The 15149-nt window shown below is 33.8% G+C and overlaps 3 long non-coding RNA genes across 4 annotated transcripts; 2 read left to right on the top strand and 1 right to left on the bottom strand.

Moving 5' to 3' along the window:
- The first annotated feature begins 8829 nt into the window (after window positions 1–8829).
- LOC134262614 (uncharacterized) lies at window positions 8830–11476 on the top strand. Its single transcript, XR_009991046.1, has 3 exons — window positions 8830–9890; window positions 10416–10560; window positions 11207–11476. It is a non-coding gene; the product is annotated as an uncharacterized LOC134262614 (long non-coding RNA).
- Window positions 11477–11582: 106 nt separating this feature from the next.
- Window positions 11583–14537, bottom strand: LOC134262613 (uncharacterized). Of its 2 annotated transcripts, XR_009991045.1 has the most exons (4): window positions 14326–14370; window positions 13077–13154; window positions 12543–12725; window positions 11583–12300 (listed from the first exon to the last, which is right to left on the bottom strand). It is a non-coding gene; the product is annotated as an uncharacterized LOC134262613 (long non-coding RNA). The 2 variants fall into 2 exon arrangements; XR_009991044.1 differs by lacking the exon at window positions 13077–13154 and having other exon boundaries at window positions 14326–14537.
- On the top strand, window positions 11862–12811 carry LOC134262612 (uncharacterized). Its single transcript, XR_009991043.1, has 3 exons — window positions 11862–11914; window positions 12067–12236; window positions 12513–12811. It is a non-coding gene; the product is annotated as an uncharacterized LOC134262612 (long non-coding RNA).
- Window positions 14538–15149: the final 612 nt, after the last annotated feature.

The following is a 15149-nucleotide window of genomic DNA, read 5'->3' as shown; positions in this document are numbered from 1 at the left end:
AAAATAGGAAGTGCACATTGGCATTATGTAATAAAGATTCCCTGAGGATACAACAAAGTGTAACAGACGGACTGAGGTACAGACAGATGGACGGACAGACATCCCATTACTATATACCCTCCTGGTTTTTAAGAGGGGTATGATAAACTGAAAAAATTACCTTGCTTTAATTGACTTATTTTTTACATGTAGTGACATGACCCCTAGCTGACTTTGTTGTTCTCAGATATTTTAAATTACATCTGTTTGTTACAATTATTAGGTCTTTGACCACATTATCAATCAGTTTTATTTAGGTTAGTAGTTGTAGGAAGTCATCGATTAATTTTGATTTAGGTGGTTATTAGTTCAATAATAATGTTCAACATACTTACAATGTTATACTATGTACAAATGTACCAAATATTTATTAAATTAGAGGTTTATCTTGCCAATAAATTATTTCAGAATATTGAAGACAATCATACAATGCCATTTCTGAAAAAAAAAATTCTGCATAATTATATTTAAAGAAAATCTCAGACTCCAAAAATTGACTCCAAACTCCACTCCAGACCCCACTCCATAACTCCACTCCAAGACTCCAGTCCATGAATTACACGGTGCCGCAGACGATATCTCAGGCGATAACAGCGTTTTCAGAAAATCGCTTCTCGTAAAGAGTCACGAGAAAAATCAAAGTACTCAGAAGTACTGAAAGCCGGGCTCATTTACAGGGTAATGAACAAAGACCACGATGACAGTTTAAAATCAAGCTGATTCAGCCATTGAAAAAATGATTATATATATCTATGCCATATATAGCATTAAAAAGCTTTAAAATTTATTAAAATGTAGCTAGAATTTAACAGCGTAAAATATTTGTCACATGTATCATTTCTGGGTTTTACATACCAACAAAAGTAAATAAACACTGATGCAGCAAGATTATTTAAGGTCACACAATTATGCACAGATGGGTCCTCAGCGGGGAGTTTTGCATCAAAGCGTACATCAAGTCATTAATGATTTTTCCCGCATTTGTATTAGCCTGATAGTACACCCTTTATTTATAGAATATGACGCAGACAGGGATACCTGTTGAATACCTTTCGCATATTTTAACCAAATAATTAATCAGCGAAAACGATAGAAAGTATTTTATTAGGGTCTTCCGTCTTCAGCGGAAGACCCTTCTATTATTCTTCGGTTTCTTTTTCACTTTTATTATTATTATTATTATTCTTTTTTCTCCTTACCGATTTTGTGCAGAAGATTTCTCGGAGATGGCTCGATCGATTTGGTTCAAATTTTCGGTGTTGATGTACTTCTATCTGAAGTTTGTACCGGCGCTTCGATTTTGAAAAAATCACTTCCGGTCGGAAGTCATCGCCCTTTAATCAAAATTTAGATGACCTCCATGTCTGTGATGGAACTCAAAAACGGCTCAAGCTAGAAAGCTGAAATTTTCAGGGATGGTAGAGGACATGTTGCCATATTGCACCTGGGTCAGGATATTTTCCGGAATTGCCTAATATGGGAGCTCGGTAGGGGTCAAAATGTAGGACACGAATCATGACTGATTTTTTGAGACGTTTCGCATCATATCTTTTAAAGTATAAATATTTTGTTAAAACATACTGAACATCATTTGTGCAGAACCTCGAGATCTTTCATACTATACCAGGAAAAAAGCGCTGACTCATCACATTAAGGGCAAAAAGGGGCCAGAAGTCTTTAATCGATAACTCTTTAACCATCAATATTTTGGTATATATTACTGAACAAAAAATGTTAAGCTTAACAATCTACAACTACATATTATAATATTCATGTCGTATGGTACATAATTAGGGGCCACAAGGGGCCAGAATGCTAAATCTTTGTCGCTTTATATCTCGAAAGGGAGAAATATTTTGATAAGCAATATTGAACAAAAGATGTTCAAAATAATGTTCTGAACAATATGCAACCTTTCATTTTTTGCTAAACGTCCCCAGTAAGGAGGTGAAGGGTTGGCCCCTAAATATTTCTTTTGCTAATAGCTCAAAAACGAAAAAGAATTTCTGAATAGTTATTGAACAAAAAATGTTCAAAATCTAAAGATCTTTAAGATGAGAACCCGAAAAAGGGGCTGGGCACTCGAATTAGGGGCCAAGAGGGGCCAAAAGTCTTTTTTCGATAACTCTTTATCACTTAATATTTTGTAATACATTACTGAAGCAAAGATGTTTATCTCAACAATCTACAACTATATATTATGGTTTTTATGTCGTATGGTACATAATTAGGGGCCACAAGGGGCCAGAATGCTAAATCTTTGATGCTTTATATCTCGAAAGGGAGAAATATTTTGATAAGCAATATTGAACAAAAGATGTTCAAAATAATGTTTTGAACAATATGCAACCTTTCATTTTTTGCTAAACGTCCCCATTAAGGAGTTTAAGGGTTGGCCCCTAAATATTTCTTTTGCTAATAGCTCAAAAACGAAAAAGAATTTCTGAATAGTTATTGAACAAAAAATGTTCAAAATCTTAAGATCTTTAAGATGAGATCCCGAAAAAGGGGCCGGGCACTCGAATTAGGGGCCAAGAGGGGCCAAAAATCTTTTCTCGATAACTCTTTATCAGTTAATATTTTGTAATACATTACTGAAGCAAAGATGTTTATCTCAACCATCTACAACTATATATTATGATTTCCATGTCGTATGGTTACATAATTAGGGGCCACAAGGGGTCAGAATGCTAAATCTTTGATGCTTTATATCTCGAAAGGAAGAAATATTTTGATGAGCAATATTGAACAAAAGATGTTTAAAATAATGTTCTAAACAATATGCAACCTTTTATTTTTTGCTAAACGTACCCATTAAGGAGTTGAAGGGTTGGTCCCTAAATATTTCTTTTGCTAATAGCTCAAAAACGAAAAAGAATTTCTGAATAGTTGTTGAGCAAAAAATGTTCAAAATCTTAAGAGCTTTAAGATGATATGAATAAAAAGGGCTGATTCCTAAAATTAGGGGCTGTTAGGGGCCAAAGGCCGATTTTTTTAGTCTTTAATGTTCAATGTCTTTTTACAGACTGTGGTAAATCATTATTTTAGAATGAAAATCGCAATCAAAATCTTATCTCATCTCATCAAGAATTGGACGGAAGACCCACTCGTTGCTCGCAACGAGATCGTATCTAGTTATTATTATTAGGGTCTTCCGTCTTCAGCGGAAGACCCTTCTATTATTCTTATGTTTCTTTTTCACTTTTCTTATTATTATTATTATTCTTTTTTTCTGCACAAATTTTGTGCAGAAGATTTCTCAGAGATGATTGGATGGATTTGCTTCAAATTTTCAGGGATATTGCAGGATAATCTGAAGTTTATACCGGCTGAAGGATTTTGTGAAAATCACTTCCGGTCTAGAGTTATTGCCCTTTTATCAAAATTCAGAGGACCTCCTTGTCTGTTCATTTTCTCGAAAACGGCTTGAGCTAGAGCGCTGAAATTTTCAGTGCTGATAGAGGACATGTCCCCATGTTACTGGGAGTTTGGATAGTTTCCGGAAGTACCTAGTATGGAAGCTCGGTAGGGGTCAAAATTTAGGACACGAATCACGAGTGATTTTTGGAGACATTTTGCATCATATCTTTTAAAGTATAAATATTTTGTAAGAACATACTGAACATCATTTGTGCAGAACAACGAGATCTTTCAAATGAAATCAAGAAAAAAACGCTGACTCATCACATTAGGGGCAGAAAGGGGCCAAAAGTCTTTAATCGATAACTCTTTATCAGTTAATATTTTGTAATATAATACTGAAGCAAAAATGTTTATCTAAACAATCTTCAACTATATATCATAATTTTTATGACGTATGGTACATAATTAGGGGCCACAAGGGGCCAGAATGCCAAATCTTTGACGCTTTATATCTCGAAAGTGAGAAATATTTTGATAAGTAATATTGAACAAAAGATGTTCAAAATCATGTTCTGAACAATATGCAACCTTTTATTTTTCGCTAAACGTCCCCATTAGGGAGTTGAAGGGTTGGCCCCTAAATATTTCTTTTGCAAATAACTCGAAAACGAAAAAGAATCTCTGAATAGTTGTTGAACAAAAAGCGCTCAAAATCCTGAGAGCTTTAAGATGAAATCAAGAAAAAGGGGCTGGACACTCAAATTAGGGGCCAAGAGGGGCTAAAAGTCTTTTTTCGATAACTCTTTAACAGTCAATATTTTGCTATACATTACTGAAGCAAAAATGTTTATATCAACAATCTACAAGTGTATATTATGATTTTAATGTCGTACATTACATAATTAGGGGCCACAAGGGGCCAGAAGGCAAAATCTTTGACGCTTTGTATCTCAAAAGTGAGAAATATTTTGATAAGTAATATTGAACAAAAGATGTTCAAAATAATGTTCTGAACAATATGCAACCTTTCATTTTTCGCTAAACGTCCCCATTAAGGAGTTGAAGGATTGGCCCCTAAATATTTCTTTTGCTAATATCTCAAAAACGAAAATGAATCTCTGAATAGTTGTTGAACAGAAAGTGTTCAAAATCTTGAGAGCTTTAAGATGAAATCCAGAAAAAGGGGCTGGGCATTCAAATTAGGGGCTGAGAGGGGCCAAAAGTCTTCAATCGATAACTCTTTATCAGTTAATATTTTGTAATACATTACAGAAGCAAAGATGTTTATCTCAACCATTTACAACTATATATTATGATTTTTTTGTCGGAAGGTACATAATTAGGGGCCACAAGGGGCCAGAATGCTAAATCTTTGACGCTTTATATCTCGAAAGTGAGAAATATTTTGATAAGTAATATTGAACAAAAGATGTTCAAAATAATGTTCTGAACAATATGCAACCTTTCATTTTTCGCTAAACGTCCCCATTAAGGAGTTGAAGGGTTGGCCCATAAAAATTTCTTTTGCTAATATCTCAAAAACGAAAATGAATCTCTGAATAGTTGTTGAACAAAAAGTGTTTAAAATCTTGAGAGCTTTAAGGTAAAATCCATAAAAAGGGGCTGGGCACACAAATTAGGGGCTGAGAGGGGCCAAAAGTCTTCAATCGATAACTCTTTATCAGTCAATATTTTGATATACATTACTGAAGCAAAAATGTTTATCTCAACAATCAACAACGATATATTATAATTTTTATGTTGTATGATACATAATTAGGGGCCACACGGGGCCAGAAAGGTAAATCTTTGACGCTTCGTATCTCGAATGTGAGAAATATTCTAATAAGTAATATTGAACAAAAGATGTTCAAAATAATGTTCTGAACAATATGCAACCTTTCATTTTTCGCTAAACGTCCCCATTAAGGAGTTGAAGGGTTGGCCCCTAAATATTTCTTTTGCTAATATCTCAAAAAACGAAAAGAATTTCTGAACAGTTGTTGAACAAAAAGTGATCAAAATCCTTAGAGCTTTAAGATGATATGAAGAAAAAGGGCTGATTAAATGAATCTCTGAATAGTTGTTGAACAAAAAGTGTTTAAAATCTTGAGAGCTTCTAGATGATTTGAAGGAAAAAAGTCTGGCCCCTCATATAAAGGGCCAAGAGGGGCCAAAATTCGAATTTATGACTATTTAACGTTCAATATTTATTTTAAACATGACGGCAGCAAAGTCGTTTTCTTAATATTATCATTGTAAAAAAAATTCAATCAAAATCTTATCTCATCTCATCAAGAATTCGACGGAAGACCCACTCGTTGTTCACAACGAGATCTCATCTAGTTATTATTTTTATTCTTTTTTCTTTCTTCTTACAAAATTTGTGCAGACGATTTCTCGGAGATGGCTCGTTCGATTTGCTTCAAATTTTCACAGTCGATGCGTTTTCATCTGAAGTTAATTCCGGCAAATTTTTTTTTGGAAATTCACTTCCGGTCGGGAGTTATCGCCCTTTGATCAAAATTTGGAGGTCCTCCTTGTCTGTGATGGAACTCAAAAACGGCTCAAGCTAGAAAGCTGAAATTTTTAGTGATGATAGAGGACATGTTGCCACGTTGCAACATGGTCAGGATATTTTCCGGAAGTGCCTAGTATGGAAGCTCGGTAGGGGTCAAAATTTAGGACACGTTTTATGAGTGATTTTTTGAGACATTTTGTATCATATCTTTTAAAATATAAATATTTTGTTAAAACATACTGAACAACATTTGTGCAAACCATCAAGGTCTTTCATATGATATCAAGAAAAATGTGCTGACTCATCAAATTAAGGGCTGAAAGGGGCCAACAGTTTTTATTCAATAACTTTTTAAAAGTCAATATTTTGTAATACATTACTGAAGCAAAAATGTTCATCTCAACCATCTACAACTATATATTATGATTTCCATGTCGTATGGTACATAATTAGGGGCCACAAGGGGCCAGAATGCTAAATCTTTGATGCTTTATATCTCGAAAGGGAGAAATATTTTGATAAGCAATATTGAACAAAAGTTGTTCAAAATAATGTTCTAAACAATATGCAACCTTTCATTTTTTGCTAAACGTCCCCATTAAGGAGTTGAAGGGTTGGCCCCTAAAAATTTCTTTTTCTAATATCTCAAAAACGAAAAAGAATTTCTGAACAATTGTTGAACACAAAATGTTCAAAATCTTAAGATCTTTAAGATGAGATCCCGAAAAAGGGGCTGGGCACTCGAATTAGGGGCCAAGAGGGGCCAAAAGTCTTCAATCGATAACTCTTTATCGGTTAATATTTTGTAATACATTACTGAAGCAAAGATGTTCATCTCAACCATCTACAACTATATATTATGATTTCCATGTCGTATGGTACATAATTAGGGGCCACAAGGGGCCAGAATGCTAAATCTTTGATGCTTTATATCTCGAAAGGGAGAAATATTTTGATAAGCAATATTGAACAAAAGTTGTTCAAAATAATGTTCTAAACAATATGCAACCTTTCATTTTTTGCTAAACGTCCCCATTAAGGGGTTGAAGGGTTGGCCCCTAATTATATCTTTTGCTAATATCTCAAAAACGAAAAAGAATTTGTGAACAATTGTTGAACACAAAATGTTCAAAATATTAAGATCTTTAAGATGAGATCCCGAAAAAGGGGCTGGGCACTCGAATTACGGGCCAAGAGGGGCCAAAAGTCTTCAATCGGTAACTCTTTATCGGTTAATATTTTGTAATACATTATTGAAGCAAAGATGTTCATCTCAACCATCTACAACTATATATTATGATTTCCATGTCGCATGGTACAAAATTAGGGGCCACAAGGGGCCAGAATGCTAAATCTTTGATGCTTTATATCTCGAAAGGGAGAAATATTTTGATAAGCAATATTGAACAAAAGTTGTTCAAAATAATGTTCTAAACAATGTGCAACCTTTCATTTTTTGCTAAACGTCCCCATTAAGGAGTTGAAGGGTTGGCCCCTAAAAATTTCTTTTTCTAATATCTCAAAAACGAAAAAGAATTTCTGAACAATTGTTGAACACAAAATGTTCAAAATCTTAAGATCTTTAAGATGAATTCCCGAAAAAGGGGCTGGGCACTCGAATTAGGGGCCAAGAGGGGCCAAAAGTCTTCAATCGATAACTCTTTATCGGTTAATATTTTGTAATACATTACTGAAGCAAAGATGTTCATCTCAACCATCTACAACTATATATTATGATTTCCATGTCGTATGGTACATAATTAGGGGCCACAAGGGGCCAGAATGCTAAATCTTTGATGCTTTATATCTCGAAAGGGAGAAATATTTTAATAAGCAATATTGAATAAAAGTTGTTCAAAATAATGTTCTAAACAATATGCTACCTTTCATTTTTTGCTAAACGTCCCCATTAAGGAGTTGAAGGGTTGGCCCCTAAAAATTTCTTTTTCTAATATCTCAAAAACGAAAATGAATTTCTGAACAATTGTTGAACACAAAATGTTCAAAATCTTAAGATCTTCAAGATGAGATCCCGAAAAAGGGGCTGGGCACTCGAATTAGGGGCCAAGAGGGGCCAAAAGTCTTCAATCGATAACTCTTTATCGGTTAATATTTTGTAATACATTACTCAAGCAAAGATGTTCATCTCAACCATCTACAACTATATATTATGATTTCCATGTCGTATGGTACATAATTAGGGGCCACAAGGGGCCAGAATGCTAAATCTTTGATGCTTTATATCTCGAAAGGGAGAAATATTTTGATAAGCAATATTGAACAAAAGTTGTTCAAAATAATGTTCTTAACAATATGCAACCTTTCATTTTTTGCTAAACGTCCCCATTAAGGAGTTGAAGGGTTGGCCCCTAAAAAATTCTTTTTCTAATATCTCAAAAACGAAAAAGAATTTCTGAACAATTGTTGAACACAAAATGTTCAAAATCTTAAGATCTTTAAGATGATATGAAAAAAGAGGGCCGATTCCTAAAATTAGGGGCCGTTAGGGGCAAAAGGCCGATTTTTTAAGGACTTTAATGTTCAATGTCTTTTTACAGATTGTGGTAAATCATTATTTTAGAATGAAAATCGCAATCAAAATCTTATCTCATCTCATCAAGAATTGGACGGAAGACCCATTCGTTGCTCGCAACGAGATCTCATCTAGTTATAATTATTTTTTGACAATGTCAGATAACTATGAAAGTTTAATTCAGTGTTTGTATTGCCTCAAAGGTGATTGCGCAGACGTACTATATTCTAACTCGTAAATTTAATTTGGCGGTGAAGAAGCAGCATTTTCTGTTGCTCACCGTCGCAATAGCCGGGCATTTCTCTACGAGAAATGAGCCCGGCTAAAAACCCGCGAGCAGGATCAATAGTAGTCTGGTCTCCTTCCCACAATTCCGTTCGCGCACTCTCTACATTGAGGTCAGGCATCGGTTGATTCACTGTTAGACGTTGCGCAATTTCAAAATGGCGGACAAAGTAAGTAACCAACTCGAGAAATAATTGCTCATATCTATTTGTTTTACATCATGACAACTTATTTCATCAATGCTGACTGTTAACCAAAGTTGTTTTCTATTTATTTTTTTATTCATTTGATTTATTTTGCGTAAATTTACACTGTTATCACTGGATTAAAAAATGTTTACATTTTAAGAAAGTGGAGGTAGTCAAAATTGACCCCCAATATTTCCTTTGTCGTGGACCGACATCAAAATTTTATTGTCTAGTCTAATGTATATATGAATGATCTATGTTAGGATATACAATGCTTTATATGTCGCTCCTTATTTAATATAGTAAATGCACCCCAGATTTTTTATCATAATTCTATCAACAATTGGCATGTGCTCTGACCTACTATTGCATATATTTGACATAAAACAAAGGTTTAACGCTTCTGTATTGTTTGCATTTTGCTGTCCATGCAATCATCATATAAGTTGAAAAGGGGGAGGGATTAACCCCCTGTGTATTTATTTTGTTTTATTATGATTCCCCTAGCTGGTACCTTAATTTCCTTCCACTTTATCCAGCATAATATTTACATGATAGCATGAGTATAAGATGTAATTTTCATGAAGGCTTGTGGAAGTGAATCCCACCACTATACAGATGTTTAGCAGTTAGAGGTGGTGCTAATTTGGTAGGTCACCACAATCTATTAATATCCTTGCATACATAATAATTTTTCATACAACTGTAATGCCAATTTGCCAAGGCAATACATTCTGAAAATTGTACCAATCCTTTTTATGTTGTAACAGGTTCATTATAGCTTTCAGATAATCATAAATATCTCTATTTTGTATGTTTTTTTTAGGCTTTTCCATCGTTCATTGCATTTCATAGAATTTACCAGGATACCGAAAACAAATCCCCTGTATTAAAGACATGATGGTCAGCCAAAAGAGAGCATGGAAGCCCAACAGGAACAGCTCCTCTACAGCCCATTAAGGTGATACAGTTTAAACTTGCAGAGTAATTCGTTTAAATTAATCTTGCACATCTTAAAATGTTTGTCCTTTTCTCCAAGTCATTGCGTGGTTGCAATCTTATTGTAAGTACAATTCAATGAACAGACAACAATGATGTAACCGTGAAACAGATTTATCAGTTCAAATGATATTAGCTCTAAGGAGAGTAAGTCAAATTAATTATAAATTATTTTACAAATTTACAAAAGGAATAATATGCAAATTAATACGGTGTATACCAGGACTCGAAAAGCAAGTCAAAGTCCAAACAGTTAAACTTGTATAATAAATACAAATATGCCATGATGGATATTGTGAATTCACAGAATAGAGAAGTTATCTTGTATTCTCAGCAATATAAATTAAGCAAATTCCTTATATATAATGAATAAAATGGATGTAAGGAATTTTAAAAGGATATAGGATGTAATTTCTGTAAAACCAAGTTTTACTGTATTAGGTAATGCTCTTCGTTTAATGTTCAGTTCACTATATTCTGTTTATAGGTCTGAAGTGTACCAGTGTACCAGTTTCTCTTTGACCTGTGGCAACTCGTGTAACTAACCCCGCCTTTGTCAAGGACACGCGTACTTGTCGCTGTCCCGAGGGTCTGGATCTCTCTACCCGATATCCGACTCATTTTGATGGGGGGTATTTAACTTAGTACATATACAATTCTCTGTTATCCTTGGGTTTCAATAAGGTGTGGTGTTCTGGATGTTACATATTAAGCATCTGAAATTTACAAAGCTTTCATTCACTGTTGAAATATATATGGGAAAAAATTTGGGAGAATGTCAACGAGTGTAACAAATATTCAATAACAGCATCTCCCACGACAAAGAGTCAGACGACTTAGGTCATTTCATCGTCGGCAACAAAAATTTAAAGTTCTGATGTTATTAATTTTTTAACAAATGAGAATCTATTAGCCATTTGGGATACTTTAACTACGTACATGTAGTGTCGAGAATGCCACACTTTTCTGAAAGTCCAGTGATGATAGAAAATTGTACAAAAAATTAAAAATTTTCTTTTATTTTCAAAAATTCCTACATTATTTTACATCAAATTGAATCTGCATACTTGGCATAAAAGTTTGGAGTGCCAAAAGACTGGCTCCATCATGACTTTTTTTGGTTATTTCTCCAAGACACGGTCAACGTCAAATAAGTCCTTACTTCAACCTAGCCAAACGGAGGCAAATGTAACAAATACATGTATATCTTATATAGATTAAAGAATAAGATGAATTAATTTCAGAAAAACTTTTGGTACCTAATATTTATTTCTTCAGATCGAATGATTTCAACAAAATGGCCATCTGACACCTTTACCAGTTTAAGTACCTGGATACATGTAACTGGCTGTCCCAGTGGGTTTTATGAAGGCAGTTTTACACATCATATTAAAGACACCAGGATGGACCACACAAGTACCACATTTAATGCTGACATCATTTCAAAGCCCACCTCTACATTTTACAAATTTTGTGCTAAGAAGAAAACGGAAGAAAATAGAATTTTGCCAAGCTGGCCTGCAGGAAAATATTGTATCTACCGCCAAGGAGGGGAAACCCCATTGGTAAATAATGCAGAAATAGATTTACCGCTATTTCTAATTTAATTAAATTTTCAAGCAAATGTACACAAACAATCAAATTAAATCAAAAGCTGTGGATTCAATTTTTTTATTCACAAAATACTTAAAATTTGCTGTCACAGTGGTGCTTATCAATAAAAAGAAGAAGATAAAACCATTTTTTTTAGGAATACCAGAAATATGATCACTATAATTACTTTCGAACATTTATATCTTAGGCTTCAGTGGTGAATATATACAGTATGATGACACCATGAATCCATAGCATTCAGATATTCTCGGCATTCTTCCTGAAGGTGACTTCACGGCCGACAGAGGTTCTATTTCTGTTGTCGCAGTGACTGATCTACATCCTACCCTTAAAGGAGCCGTTTATCTTATTTCCAGACACCTCTGCTTGACAGTAAGTCGCAGGTTCTAATTTTCGCAAGGGTTTTAATTTCATAAAATGATTAAAAAGGAAAAAAATGGGGTAAATAATGAAATTTTTTTTAATATTAGCCTTTCTATCAAGTCTGTTGTTTTAGTTTCTAAAAATTGTCTTTGTATTTTAAGGAATGCAAAGTTTTTATGACAATGCAGAGTCAAGATATTGTGACAAGATATGCCAGCTTGAAGAAGACCATCCAGTGATCATGGTGTTCCACTCAATTTTTCAGAATTATGTGTCAGATTGAAATTCATCTTATGGTGCACAAAACAATCAGGATATTCTTCTGGATCTAGTAAGTGTTTGTAAATAGAAATGAAAAAGATTTTACTCTTCCCTTGTATACCTCAGATTGGAACCTGAAAATGAGAAATGACCATGTAAATGCATTTTTTTTTGAATAGGTTAACAGTTCATGTAACTTGTACATGTAATATGATAAGCATGATCTGAATTTTTATTATACCTTGAAATTTTACTTTACACATACTGACAGACTTTCTTAAAGTATTTTCATACACTGAAATCTGTACGTCAGATTAAAATATGTTGAATGAATTTTTTTTTTCAGGTCCAAAGTATTGACAGAACCAAAGAATACCTGATAGTCTGTAAATGGAGTGATCATTCTGATTGGATGAACCAGGCAACACTGATTATCTCAAGAAATTTTAGGCTAGAGACTCCATCTTCATTCATAAATGATTGATGTTGACATTTTCTCACGGGCTTTTGTTTCATATCTTCTTTTTCATAACATGGACATTATGCAGCATCAGTTATCCTGTCAAAGTGTTCAAAGTAATTGATTCTGAGACTTATTTAAAATCTGTTATTAAACAAGCTGTAATAAAATCATGATAGCAATAAGCACAGTATTATTTTACTTTGCATAGCAGAAGTCTTAATTCATGGAAAAATAATGAGGATTTACTTTGTCTATTTTAGACAGGTAGAGCTCTATTTTTCTATTAGCTGCAGAACTGTAGCTCTCTGAAAAAAATATTGGGGGCAAACCTGAGAGCTACAGTGCCACCCATTGAAAAAAAAACTGTATATATATATTGCGCACAAGAAATGTTTCCTGATTTTATTTCTCCATGTTTTTAAACCGTCATCTCGAAATATTACTAACCATGTGTTCCTAACATATTCTTTCACAGTTTTCACAACAAAACATTCCTTATAATTGATGTTAGTAGCCCTCCTGGACCTGAAATTGAGATCATCGAAAATTTTGTCTATTTATACTACCCTTTTGGTTTGCAAAATATTTCGGTCTTGCAATGCTTCATGAAGTTGTAAACTATGAGAGTACTTGATACTAAGAGAAGTAAGGAAGAATTAAAACAAAAGCAAGCACAAATTTTGTGCACAATAAATATACAGTTCTTTCAGTGGGTGGCACTGTAGCTCTCACTTAGGTCTGTCAAAATATTTTTGGGAGAGCTACATTCCTGCAGCTATTCTTCTATGGAATCATCATTGTTTGAGGAAGGAGGACTAACATTTTTGGATTGAACATCAAGTGAATCAGCTACATTTTTATTTCCACAAATGCTTATTTGGATATTTTATAAGTCCACAGATTCATTTAATTATTATTTGGTTAACCTTTATAAATTATGTCCTGTCCACAAAACAAAATTATATATTTATGTCTGTCCACAAAAACTGACCTCCACAGTCGCATCAAAATAATTCCACAGCATTATACAATTTAAAGAAAAAAAGATATAAAAATACCTAAGACAAATATAAATGTATGTGTATTAGGGAATCGTCAATAATTAGTAAAATATTTGGAAAAAATTTTCTTGACTTAAAATCAAACTCAAGATTATGACATGAAAAAAATTTGTTAGGTGTAACACCTTCAGAAGACAGTTTCTGACAGGATACTTTGAGACTGTGAGTGAGAATTGTTGTGATGTGTGTAACAAGCAAAATGCAAACAATACAGAAGCGTTAAACCTTTGTTTTATGTCAAATATATGCAATAGTAGGTCAGAGCACATGCCAATTGTTGATAGAATTATGATAAAAAATCTGGGGTGCATTTACTATATTAAATAAGGAGCGACATATAAAGCATTGTATATCCTAACATAGATCATTCATATATACATTAGACTAGACAATAAAATTTTGATGTCGGTCCACGACAAAGGAAATATTGGGGGTCAATTTTGACTACCTCCACTTTCTTAAAATGTAAACATTTTTTAATCCAGTGATAACAGTGTAAATTTACGCAAAATAAATCAAATGAATAAAAAAATAAATAGAAAACAACTTTGGTTAACAGTCAGCATTGATGAAATAAGTTGTCATGATGTAAAACAAATAGATATGAGCAATTATTTCTCGACTTGGTTACTTACTTTGTCCGCCATTTTGAAATTGTGCAACGTCTAACAGTGAATCAACTAGTCTCGTTCAACCAGACACTCGGCTGTCTCCGTAAATCTCCGACCAGCCAGAGGGTCTGGTAAAGATACGTGATATCGTTTGTAACGCCAAAACGAGGCTTACCAAAATTCTGGTAAAGTTTTTGATTGGCTGAAAAGAACACACCTCCACAATTTAAACAAATACATGGTAAATCGACAGAAAAATAAATTAAAGTTTTAAAAGTTGAATGTCTAAAAGTTAAAGCAGATAAAGAGGAATGATTTTATTGTTTACGGTAATGTCAATGGGTTATAGGTAAGTGTGTTTTATAAAATGTCTTGCATGTTTTATATTTCCGGAAGCTAAAGTGAAAGTAGTGTAGTTACCTGCGGAATACATATTTCCTCTATTGATATTGTAATTACTCGTTTTTATGTACAAATTTAAAGATTAGTTTATTAATATAAACTCACAATCTATCAGAATAAACATGTTAAATATTCGTTTCAAAAAAAGGTCATCAAAATGTAAACAAGATAGCGCCCTCTGACGGTAACAAACGCTAATGTGACTCTTTACCAGACTCTCTGCTGGTCGGAGTTTACGGAGACAGCCGAGCGTCTGGTTGAACGAGACTATGAATCAACCGATGCCTGACCTCAATGTAGAAAGTGCGCGAACGGAATTGTGGGAAGGGGACCAGACTAGATCAATAGGTGTAGGGAAAAGACCACTAATTATTTTCCCATAGAACTCCATACAAACCTTAGGCCCTCTCAGTACTTTACTATGACAATTTCAGAAAAATCTTTAG

Source organism: Saccostrea cucullata, unplaced genomic scaffold, assembly GCF_032062105.1.
Source record: "Saccostrea cucullata isolate Sc308-1 unplaced genomic scaffold, CSIRO_AGI_Scuc_v1 ctg11532, whole genome shotgun sequence".
NCBI lineage: Eukaryota > Metazoa > Mollusca > Bivalvia > Ostreida > Ostreidae > Saccostrea > Saccostrea cuccullata.
The sequence above is the reverse complement of the archived record's forward strand: the minus strand, read 5'-3'. Positions and strand labels throughout refer to the sequence as shown.